This window comes from Chinchilla lanigera, unplaced genomic scaffold (assembly GCF_000276665.1).
Source record: "Chinchilla lanigera isolate Chin_1 unplaced genomic scaffold, ChiLan1.0 scaffold00163, whole genome shotgun sequence".
Classification (NCBI taxonomy): domain Eukaryota; kingdom Metazoa; phylum Chordata; class Mammalia; order Rodentia; family Chinchillidae; genus Chinchilla; species Chinchilla lanigera.
Genome location: NW_004955564.1, coordinates 781,898 through 794,093, shown reverse-complemented (window position 1 = coordinate 794,093; position 12,196 = coordinate 781,898). Strand labels below are relative to the sequence as shown.

General features: G+C 48.0%; 1 protein-coding gene across 2 annotated transcripts in view; it reads left to right on the top strand.

Annotated features, from left to right (window-relative positions):
* Positions 1-12,196, top strand: part of Cdh13 (cadherin 13) — a 1,142,761-nt gene that overhangs the window by 755,787 nt on the left and 374,778 nt on the right. The window lies entirely within an intron of this gene.

The window sequence follows — 12,196 nt, the reverse complement described above, 5'->3', positions numbered from 1 at the left end:
TTAAAGCACTTCATGGCCAGCAGAAGTTACTCCTGAGTACAATGCCAGAGAAGGTAAAGAGCAAAAGGGAAAAATCCCTTTTAGACTGGACTTGGATTTTAAGCTGTAAGATTTCACTTGAGTGAAAAAGTGCTGTTGTTAAGAGTATCAGTGTTTCCAAGTCTAAGAGTATGTCCAAACAATAAGTAAAACAGTCATTCAGTGGCCAGAATGGAGCAGGAAGTCTGAGGACTGCTTTGACTACTTTTCCCCCTTGGCTGAAGTGAGGGGATATATCAATGGCTTGTAGATACAGGATGCTCTGGGAGTGTTGTCATGGTAACCTCCCCAGACTACCAGGGGAATAATCATATGCAAGATGCCTAAAACCTGCCTCAGCTTCAAGGAGCGGGGCCTCTGTGCACACCATCAAATCCCCAAGGGCAGAAGTGCCCTTCTGCCTTCGCAGCTTTGAATGTACCCTGTACACATGAAGGTGAATTTGCCATGTCTGCCAGAGTGTGTTTTGAGGCCAAGTGGAGGTGGAGCAGTGAAAACAGGCCTGCAGAGATGGCAAGAAAGCCAGAGGGCAGGTCTGATCACCTCAGAGCAAACCAGCCAGTGGACTACGTATGGACGAGAGGACATTTCTGGCAAGAAAGACCGTGGAGTCTGGATTTGATGTTTACAGAACTCTACTCAAACAAGCTGATGTGCGGAACAAGTTAGGAGACCTGCCAGGAGACGCTTTAAAGAGACCAGAGTTTGAGGAGAATGGAAAGATTGCTGGTTTCCATCTGCGGTCCCCAGAGCCTGTACACCAGGGACTGAAATGTGGAGAGTGGGAAAAGTGTTCTAAATGTAAATGGAAGTGGTTTCATTTGGGGCACGGTAGCGTGCCTGTGTCTTGGTATTTTATGTGCGAATGTGATTAGACAATATCCAATTTGCCTTCCACTGTGTCCTTTCTTCAAGTTTAGTTCTGACTTTATTGCTTTATATATGTAGGTCATATTTTCCAAGAAAAATAGAATCCTTTATGCACGTTGAATTTCTTAAAGCACAAAGCTATTCAGTTAGGGGTAGATGCATCTCCAGAAACACATAAACCACCGCAAACTTCTGTTTATGATTGGTATTATCCCATAAACATACATAATGCCTCGGATGTCTGTATGGGATTGCTGCCTCTGGCAACATAGTGTTGAGACTGATTCATTGTTTTCTTTCTCAGCACCTTCTGGGTTTAACTACAAAGCAGGCATTGAAATGGAATCAGTCAGATTTGGGGTCAAGAATGTAGAAATTTTGCAAAACAGAGTTCTTAAAAGAAAACCACTTCATTCGCTTCGCACCTTGTAGGAGAGCTACAGGGAAGACAGCCCAGGCGGCATCTGTGGAGACAGTAGAAATCTGAGAAAGGCAGTATTACCCCCTCTCCTGCCCAGTCTCCAGCCAAACCATTTGCAAATTACACCAAAAAGACCTCAGCCAGATGTAGAAATCGTATGTCTCCAATTTCCATAGTTCCCAGCTCACTTGCGGCTCTTTGAATCCTATGTGTCATAGATATTGCACAGCGCTCACTTTATGGAATGGTACACTGACGTTAGAAAGAGTTGGGTGACTTTTCCCTGTTCTCAAGAGCTGAGGAGAGTGTTGGCACTCAGCCTGAATCATCTACCTTCATTCGTGAGCTCTTCTCTCTGCCACCACCCTCCACGATGAAAACAGCCAGCAGACCAACCCAGCATGACAACAGCTAAACCTCACCACGTGCCAGGAGCTTTTACACATGACCCCTCCGCTAACGACTTCTCACCCGAGAGGTGGTCGCCACTAGCGCCATCCTACAGGTGAGAAAGGGGAAGCTCGAAAGTGTCTGGAAACTTGCCCAAGCTACACAGCTAGGGGACAGAGTCAGTATCCGTGTGTCTGGCTTCAAGGCGCAGGCTCTTGCCCACCTACCGTGTTGGCAGTGGCCACCATCTTCCAAAAGGTCAGGGTGGGAAATGTGAGGATGGCTGCTCACTTTGCCAAGAGGATGCTGCCACCTCTGCCTCCATTTTGTGGCGAGATTCTGGCTGGACCGACACTGGCATCTGCTCAAAGACAAGTCCAGATCTGTGCACTGCGGACCTCACCTCTTCCCAAACCCTGTGTGAGCCTAAGACCACCCCCCATGAGACCTGGCCCCTGGTCTCTTCCGCACACCATTTGTGCTGAGGTCCCTTTGCCGGTCCAGCTGGGAGAGCATTTGTGCAGTTCTAGCAGATAAAGTGACTTTGTTTCTGATAGAGAATGAGCAGCGCTCCTGACATAGCCAGGTTTAATGAACTCTCTGATAAAAAGCTTGCTCAGTCTATTGGGCAGAGCGGTCCCTGTCACTTCTTCTGAGCCCACATAACCGGGACCAGCTGTATGGGGTGTGGCCTGTGCAGTCTCAGAAACCCCACGCTCGGAAGAGTCCCCTGCTTGTGTTACTATTCTGTCATTGCTCTCTTGAAACTTTTAATAATTGTGCAAGGGGCCTGGCATTTCAATTTTGTACTTGGCCCCACAAGTTGCATAGGTGCTGTTGCCCATGGCACTGGGACCTAGTGCTGGGTGGGGTAGGACATCTCAGTTCCCACCCGAGAGGCTCTGTGACAGCCTAAGTGACATAGCTTGCTTCACCCAGTGCGTAGAGCACAATAAATGTTGAAGAGATGCCAGTGTGGTGTTAATATAGCAGTTACTTTTATCATCTGGCAGCATACCCTTTAGCTAAGGTAAAGCGAAGGGACACACAGTTAGTGTGAAGGCGAACCCAGCTCCCAGCAAGCCGAACATCATTTCTACGTCCTCGTGTACCTGAGTGCCATCAGCGCCAATCCATCACGGAGGAAGGTCACCCTTATTTATCTGTGTGTGCAGACAGGACACCATCCCCAGCTGCTCAGCACTCAACTCCAGGGTATTGTTTGAGGGAATCACTCCTGAATGAAGGCAGAGAGATGGCAAATAACGGTCTTTGAACTTTGCACATCACGAGCTGTTCCTTTTGTAGGATCACAAGGCATTGATTCGTGGGGCCCAGGCTCCAGCTTCTCCAGGGCCAGCCAGATCTCTGGGAGAGTCTGGTGTTTTGTCAACCCCCAGCACCCATGCCAAAATATCATGAGCACAGGGCAGGTAGCTGGGGTCCTTGAGACTTGTGGCAGGCACCCACCTCAGAACTCCGTGGTCCTCACCGGCACCAATGCCACCGTGGTCTGGGTACCTTTGTGAAGGGCTAGCCATGAGGAACGGACCGCTTGCACATAGGGCTGCCTTGGAGCAGACCCTGAGATGAGACTACAGCATGTGTGTTTGACCTGAGGGGCAGGGATGTTGGGGTGGGGTGGAGCTGGCCAACTTGGGGATCACTATTAAGCCAGCTAGCAGAGATGGAGTTTAAGACTTTCCAGCCAACTCTGGGAAATGACATCAGATGCATACATTAGCATTATCCTAGGGGAGGGGCCCGTGCCACCCTGCGGATGCGACATTGTTTGGGAACTGTCCCTGGGGTGCTTTCAGCCGGTGGTACTCAACGGCTCACAGCAGCCTTCCACGAGGGACAGGAGCCAGCCAGGCATGAGGTTGGCCTCGGCTCTGCTTTCTCTTTCTGAGCCACCCTGAATGGACCTCTGGGAAAATGCCTTCCCACCTCACTTGGGAGGAGCAGTTTTGAGGGACAGGGAACATGAGGAATATCTTTGTTCCCAACTTACATGATGTACAGCATCCTTCAAGCAGGGGCAAGACCAGAGGGACAGTCTGAGTCCTGAGGTGGACACACAGCTCAAGTGCTTCTCTTTGCTTTTTCTTTCTTTTTCTTCTTTTTTTTTTTTTTTTTTTTTTTTTTTGGTAGTACTAGGAATTGAACCAAGGGCCTTTGCACTGTGCTACATCCTCAATTCTTTTCATTTTGAGACCATCTCGCTAAGTCACTAAATCACCCCGGCTGGGCTCCAACTTGTGACCCTCCTCCGTCAGCCTCCCAGAGTGCTGGGATTACAGGCCCGTGCCACGACGCTCAGCTGCTAGCCCTTCTGAAGGCAGCTGAAAACCAGCCAAATTTAACAGGTCCCTCCTTGTCCTCTCATTTCTGAAAGCCAGGATGCTTGCCCTCCCTTGCATCCCTCTCTCTCCCTGTTTGTCTTTCCCACCAGTGCTTTGACTGAGCACTCCTCTGCACCCCTGTCCCAGGCTCCCAGGTCACAGCGATGACTGCACAAACACACTATCCCCTTGGCATTCACAGCCGTGCAGCGAAATGGCAAGGAGTCAATCAGAACTGAGATGGTGGCAGGCGCTCCACTCGGCCAGACGGGATGCTTATCCCAGGAGGGACAGGATCTGCTCCCACAGGGAGAAAGGCTCTCTGAAGAGAGGGTGTGGGGAAAGGAAGGGGTTTCTGTCATTGGTTTTTCCTCCAGAATCACCTGAGTTCCTCCTCAAGACACAATTGCTTCAATTTTTAACCAAGTCTAAGGCCTGGGGTACAGCTCAGCAGCACAGCACAAGGTCCTGGCAAGCACAAGGTCCTGAGTTTGATTCCCAGTGCCAAAGAAAAAAAGTCTGACCAGACCAGACATGAAGGAAAATAATCAATCAAGTGGCCCTTGGGACAACAGCCATCCTGAGAGCTCAGCGTGGCTTGGCAATGCTATTTTCCCAAAAGGCTTGAGCTAAATAAAGATGACTGTGATATTTGATAGTTGACATTTGGAGCCTGGCTCCCTGTGAAGCCTTCAGCGGCTGGGACGGCCTGGTCGTAAAGTCCCTTTGATGGTCACTTCTTTGTTGTTGCAGTGACTGTGATGTGGCTCTTTGGCCCATCTGCTGTTGGGTTTTTCCTCTCTGGTGTTTTCAGGCTTTTAATCCATGATCTCTGGTGTTCTCAGCTGTCCCAGCGAATCGCACGGGTTTCTGGAATACAGGGCACATGATCGTGTTGTTTATTTTCTTTCTTAAGTAGGAAGTCAAAAAATAAAAGAATTCAATTTTTTGCATGATTTGAAGGGAAAGAAAGTACAGTCCTGCCAAGTCTCACCTTCCAGAGATGGCCAAGTGGTGTTGGGGGAGCCGGGCTCCCTCTGGGCGTCCCTGCGCAGAGACGCTGGTGCAGGGTTTCGCAGACAGGACTCTGCCTGCCGCTCTGTGAGTCACTTCCTTCATTCCCCAGGGTCCTGGGGATGCCTCTGTCAGTCAGTGAACATCCAGCTGCATCTCTGCTGCAAACAGCTAGCATTTGGATCTGCCATCAGCTAGTTAACCAATCGCCTATTGATCCTCGCTACTTCCACTCCTCTGCACTTGCTTATAATCAGTTCTGCAGGGCAGACTCAACCCTGCGCGCTTTGGTGACAATTTATTCAGGGGAAATTCATGCAAGCAGGGCAACGGAGCAGAGGATGTGCCTTATTACGTTTTGATCTGTGTTTGAGAGATGCTTACAATCAAAGGATTTTATTCCACATCTCAGCTAAGTTCAGGAATTAGGATACAGCATTCCTCTCACACAGGGACTTCTAATGGGTGAAATACTCTGTGATTCTCTGCATTATTCCCAATAGCTATGGGTCTTCACTGTTATGTCATCAGTTATATCTGTATATGACAGACCTGCCTCACCATAGGACACACCTTAGATTCTATGGTCAAGGAAGAGGACCCTAAGACCTCTGTGACCGGCTCCTTTCCTCTTTGCTGGAAACTTGGCTAAGGAATGTAGCCCAGAAGGGATGTAGATAATGTGCCCAGAGCCCCTGGCATTAGATTGGACAGCAATTGAGTTATGGCGCACACTTTTTCCAGCACAGGTGGCCATAAATCAAGTGATACAAAAGAGTTGCATAATCCAATCAGAGACGATTTCCCAATGGGAAAATTCCAAAAATAAATGGTGTGCAATGGGGCATCTATTGCTAGCTATTAAATCTATCTAGCCAATCAAAAGATGGAAACTCTAAGAAGTTGCTCCTGTCTGAGTGATGTGTCACACAGGCTTAGAACCAGCCAATCAGCTTACTTGTCCCAGCTGCCAGGAACCTCCCTCTCCTCAACCCACCCCTTCCCAACGGTCCATGAGGCGTATCTTGGGACCCACAACTGCTGGTTGGCTAGACCTTTCAATATACCAGAGGGTCTAGTGAGGCGGGGGAGAATGCCGGAACCCCGCAGTCTTCAGAAGGATACCCAACCAGTATAACTCGGTGTCTCATCTTTAATGTGGGTAGCCTCAAAACCAGCTCTTTTCATCCTTATTCATGGCCCTGTTTCCCTCTAAGTTCCCATGGGCCTCCACACAGCTAGAGCTCAGCTGGAGAGATAGCACATTGTTTCCTAAATCTCTTTTCTCACCAACTGTGAGATCTTTGTTTCTAGACAGCCTGTGTGCCTATCCCTTCCCTTCCAATCCCTGCCCCAGCCTCCCAGGGCAGACCCTTGTGTTCCAGGTGAACTGGAGAGAAAGATTTGGTTCTTAGGCTTATGTGGATTGCTTCCTTCTCAAGGTAAACCTTTGCCAGCGCAACCCATAATATTTAGGGGATATTTTAGATGCAAGCTGGAAACTCTAATTCCATCACTCTTCGCTTGGGAGAAGAAAGGATTTGTGATGTCAAATATTTGAAAATTAAATGAACACTTCATGAAAGCAATGAAAATAAACCAGTAGTGTAAAGTGGCAAAGGGGTAAAGAGCTTTGGTGGCTTGAGAGACTTAGTGTTTATTCTGTGCCCTTTGGCAGAATAAATCCCACAGAATGCGAGGTGGAAATATGGCGGCCACAGAGTGGACTGCACAGGTCCTGGAGGTGTTGTGGCTCAAAGCACGCTGACTTCCGCCAGGACCCATCCCTGGTGCCTATGTGTCCCCTCTGGACAGTTCAGGGAAGTTAACACTGCAGCTGAGGACAGCAAAGTGGCAAATCCACAGTGGATTAAACAGTTCCAGCTTCAGGGAAGCCTGTATTTTAATCAGTACCTCACAACTACTCCATTTAGCAAGTTCATTTAGCAGGTTTATACAGGGCAGCTGCTCAGAGCCAGGTAATGTCCCAGTACCTGGGACATAGAGGTGACCAAAGACCACAGAGGACTCTAAATGTCTGAAGACATTTCACTGGAGGAGAAAGATAATTAGCAACTAAAGGAGCAAAAATTACTTCAGCCCTTTGGATAAAATAGAACTCAGTGATGGGAGAGAATGACAGCGAGGTCAAGGGAAGGGTCTGTAAGGACACCGCGGCAGCATTTACACTGAGCCCAGCAAAGGTAAGAGCCCATCAGGCAAAGGTATGGAGGACGGGTATTCCAGGTGCGGGGACTGCAGAATGCAGTGGTAAGAGTAGTGCCTGGTGAATTTTCCAGAAGGTAGGTAAGTGCAAGGTCGTTTAAAGAACCAGTCAACAAATACAGGCCACAGGTCAAATCGGTACTCACAGCCTGTTATTTTTAAATAAGGTTTTATTGAAACACAGACATGTCCTTTCCTTTATATACTGCTTTTGTCTGTTTTCATGACATGCCGGCAGAACCAGGTAGTTGGGACAGAGGCTATATATCCCACAAAGCTGAAAATGTGTACTACCTGATTCTTGGCAAATAATTTTGCAAATCCTGATTTAGAACCCTATACAGTTTGATGATATTTTTAGTAAGAAACTTTTGTGATTTGAAGCAAGAGAATAGTAAAATACGGTTTTACTGTGAAAAGATAATTTGTGCTATTCGGTACAAAAGAAAAGTAGGGCAAGCAGGGATGCTGCAGCGTTCCAAGATGACCGTGACCGGGACCAGGGTGGCCACAAAGCAGAGGGAGAAGGGGTCACATGTGATCTTCAGGGCAAGCCTGTAATAAATGGGCGATTACTATACTGACTCATTTTACGATACGGGATTATGTACTGATGCCATCTTTATGGAATTACTGTAATGCTGTAAACCTTAATAGGTTTATAAATTTTTCTCAGGTGTGAGCTGGAGTCCGCCTTCAGCTTTCTCACTCAGCCATAAGCTTAAGGCCAAGGGACTCAAGTTGTTTTCCCTTTGTCCCCTTATTTTCAGACTCAGCAGTATCCCAAGCACACAGTGGCTGCCCAATAAATTCCATTCAGAGCAAATGGCCCCTAGTGCCAGAAACCCCAAATCACTATAATCTTCCCTTTTTATTCAGTTTTTAAGTAAGCATTTGTCTTTATTGGCAATTTGTTCATTCCTTTAACAAGTATCTCCAGAGCACCTGCTGTGCCCATGCTCCGCTGCTGTTCAGTGAGGAGGGGGATGAGGTGCATAAACCCCAGAGACCCCCAAGCCGTACAGCTTGCAGCCTTGCCAGGAAGTCTGCCAGGGCCTTGTAGTCACCACCACACAGGAGAAAGCCACCAAACCCCGGGCACCCGGCAGGAGGAGGGAGAGAGGAAGATGCTACCTGCCCCAGGAGTAATCACGGGTGAGCACACAGGCTCAGAGAGGTTGGGCTACTCTCCTGAGGTCACACAGCTGGTAGGTGATAAAGCTCCAGTTTAAACTCAGGCTTGTGTGACTCCAACTCATTTCTGCCATCTCCTCATCATGTGCAACGCACACTGTCCTTTTCCCATTTCACCCATGACGATGATACAGGAGCCCGGGCACCACCCAAAGCCCAGGGAGCATCTGCACGCACCTTGTTGCAAGTGTGTGTCTATATATATCTATATATATATATGTGTGTGTGTGTGTGTGTGTGTACAGAAGACAGAGAGAGGGTAGGAGGGTAGAGAACAACCCTATTCCAGGACTAGCCCAGCAGGTTTCTCCCCACAGCCCCCTCAGCAGCAGGGATCCTCCCAAATACACCAGATTCTCGCCTAGTGGTGGCTTGGGAGCTGCTCAAGGAGAACCCAAGGATTCACCAAGCCCCCTGGGCCATGAGTCAGGACGATCAGCAAACGTCAGGAAAGATGCACATTGCAGGGAACTCAGTGGGCAGCTCCACCTGAGCTCCACGGCTCTGGGACACCTGTCACTTCTGGGACAGAGTCCAGAGCCGCCACATCCACCGATGCAGACACACACCTCTGACTCCCTTCGCCTGGGGAAACAGTACATTGCGTTAAGAAGCCCTGAGTAATTTCACCTGCTGCTCAAATCAGTGCAAGAGATTCAATATGCTACGTTCCACGGGAAAAAGGCATATGAAATCCCTTTCAAGTGTATGTTTTATAAAATGTAGGTCATGAATTGAGTTTTCCAGTATCAAAGAAAAATTTTAATAGACTTATAGCTTTCTTACTTTAATTATGGCTTCAACTTTTTAAACCAAATATAGGACCCAAAGCTATTTTATTATTTAGGAGACTGGCTCGCTCTTTTCAAATAATTCTGAAAAGTTGGGTTTGAAGAATTTTCGTGTTTTTCCTTCTTGCTCTGATTTCCTATGTTAGTGCATGGCTGTCTTTATCTGCTGTGTTCCGGGGGTGTGACAGGCCGCTAACACATGGCCTTATTCTTGGGGGAGGCCGGATTCATGTTTCCCAGTCAGGCTCAGCACCCTAAGGAAAGGTCCGTCTCTCCTGGATGACGGAAGACCTCACCAGCCTTGTGCCTTGGTCCTCAAATATCTCAAACCCAATTCCAAAAACCACTTTCCTATCTGCTCTTGTTCCTCTTCTTACTTTGCCATTTCACCCTCTCTCTAGTGCATGCATTTACACTGAAGCCATAAGCCAGACCAGAGGTGACAATTTGAAAATATATATACAATTGAGTTAATCAAGTTTTCTGTGAGATCCATCACTCAAAACTGGCTGGGTAGACTTCTGCTAGTTGGGGGAAGTAGCTTTGGAAATGTGGACCTACGCAGCTAAAACAGAGTTAAGTCAAGAGGCTGCTTCTGTCATCATCAGTGTCCTGAGGATTCAGAATCCGTGGAGCAGTGGGTCCGCTCTGGACAGTCCTGGTCCCTGAAAACACTTTGTGTTGCCCCTGGGAGAGGGGCACACTGTTGCAGGGACCCTTATAGGGGACTTCCTGTGTGCAGCAGTCCCATGAGACAGATGCTGGGACCACTCCCACGCTTCCTGCGTGGACAGTAAAGCTCAGTGAAGTGAGAAACGACTTGTCCAGGACAGCAGCAGCTTCTTCCTCAATATCTATCCTATTGCCCTTCAGTAACAGAGTCCACTGTATTATAGCAGCAACTTGGCCATCTAAAAATTGTACTGCTATCTGGTCGTGGTGGCACATGACTATAATCCTACCACTTGGGAGGCTGAGGCAGGAGGATCACTGTGAGTTGGAGGTCAGCCTGGGCTACACAGTGCATTCAAGGCCAATCTGAACTACATAGTGAGACCCTATCTCAAAGCAACAAGAACAGTAGCAACAGTCTCCCTTGCAGCTAGAGGTAGCCATGTGATAAATTACGGCCAGTGAGCTAAGCAGGGGTCTAAGTTAGACTTCAGGGATGAATGCCAAAGGGAGCCAATTCAGCTGAAGTTTGTCCTAGTGTCATCTTACTTCCATCTATTTCTTTTCTGCTGCCTGAAATAAGGACAGGATAGCTGGAACTCAAGCAGCCACCTTGCTCTATGAGGTGTCCCAAAGGGTACAAGCTGTATCCTGGGAAGGTAGGATGGATGATAGAAAGAGACTGGATTCTGTCACCTGTAGAATGCCATGCCAACCCAGGACTGCCTCAATGCCATGCCAGGCCAGGACTGCCTCTCTCTAGGTACATGGGATAATAAGGAAACTCTGTCTCATTTAACTCACTGTTATAACACAGTCTCTGTATGTGTAGCCAAATCTAATAACAACGGACATACCCATAGCCCTTCAATCACTAGGAATTATAGATCCAGATAATGTGACTTGGGGCCTGACTTTTAAACCACCATGTTAGGACCGGGTACATAGCTCAGCAGCAGAGAGCTTGCCTGGCAAGCGCAAGGTCATGAGTTCGATTCCTGGTACCAAAAATTAAAAAATTTAGAAAAAAAACCACTGAGCTGTGCTGCCTGAGACCGTCAGTCCCTCCATGCTCACTTCTTGTGGTCAGCTATAGGGTGATAGTTAGAAAATTGAGTCTTTATTGGAATAAAAATGGTCTTCATCTCCTCCACTACCTTAGAGTGCTTTTCAGAAAGCATTCTGAGTGTTCTTTGTCGTTAGATATTTTTATCAGATTAAAAACATACTCTGTGCCTTGTAATAGAAATTTCCTTAGCATGGTTGTTCTGATTCTCTACTACTACAGGTCCAACGCCAGCACTGGTAAGCTGAAAGTATTCAATAATGCGTGCCATCTTGTGCTGTCACTTAGGTCACTGTGCTGCCCTCGTGTGCCTGTCCCAAGGGCTGCTGAGAGGGGAAGGACACAAGGGAGGTTAGGAGGGCTCCAGGAAGCTTTCAGAGAAGACCACTTTTCTTGCCAGGGAATCAACTGGGTGTGCATCATGAGAACGAACAGTCCTTTATCAGGGAGGTGGGTGTATCCTGACAGGAACGTAGCACAAGGGCTGAGATCCCTGCTCCCATCTCCAAAACCTGGCTTCCAGTACACCTCCACTACGAGTCATAAGACTTGAGCACTGGGTAAACCCTGTGAATGCCGAAGACCATGATCAAGTCCCCAAAAGATACCAGTGAGAGTCAGTGAGAAAGTGCAGCTCAGGCTCTGAACACTGTACCTGACAAAGTACCACAGGTACCGTAAAGAGCAGCTACTGGCTGCTAATAACCCTCCATGGGCTTGTTCAGTGGTACGAGGTTCAAGAGGGTCTTAGTGGCATCACCGAGCAGCTTGCAGGGGCAGGAAGTGCTCTGGAGACCTGCAGAGCTGAATTTCTGTCCTGGTTCCTTCTCCTATCAGTTGTGTTCTTTGGAGCCTGTTTCCTCTTGGTGAATGGGTGAGAGCCACTGTTGAAGCATCTTGTGTACGACTGAATTAAGCAAATCTGAAGTGATACAACGAAGGCATGTTAATAAAATGTCATTTGTGTACAAAATTAGAGACAATGTGTGCTCCAAATTTTAAGCATTGGTCAAGAATCACATTTCAAAGTGTCTAGAAGGGTGTTTTCGTCCCTCTCCCTCCCCCTCCTCCTCTCCTTCTTCCTCCTCCTCCCCCCTCCCCTCCCGTTTCCCTCTCCCTCTTCCCCTCCATTTCCCCTCCCCCTCCCCCTCACAGTTCTTCAGTGAGT